Source organism: Penaeus monodon, chromosome 20, assembly GCF_015228065.2.
Source record: "Penaeus monodon isolate SGIC_2016 chromosome 20, NSTDA_Pmon_1, whole genome shotgun sequence".
NCBI classification, from domain to species: Eukaryota; Metazoa; Arthropoda; class Malacostraca; order Decapoda; family Penaeidae; genus Penaeus; species Penaeus monodon.
The window spans coordinates 35,980,880-35,981,265 of NC_051405.1; positions in this window are offsets into that span (position 1 = coordinate 35,980,880).

The window sequence follows — 386 nt, forward strand, 5'->3', positions numbered from 1 at the left end:
TGGTATTTGACATTCTCAGACAAAGAAAATAAAATAAAAATAAACAGCCGCCCTTCTTTTATTTCTCCCAAACGACATTTCCTTATCTTTCCGCCCAAAAATAATAGCATCCCTGACTTCCAACACCGTCACTGATGTCACTGCCGCCACTGACATCATTACCGCCGAAATGACGTACTTAATTATGATCATCACGACAGCAAAGCATCATCTAGGTTATTATCAGAAGTTGTTCAGAGAGACTGCGAAGCGTCACATGACTTGGGAGATTCATTTTCGTTACACTCGTACATGGTCATTAAAGCCTAGCATGTGTCATGCGACGCGGAATTATCTGTGCTGTAACAGGATTGGATATCCCTTTTATAAGACTTCGATGAGAGGTA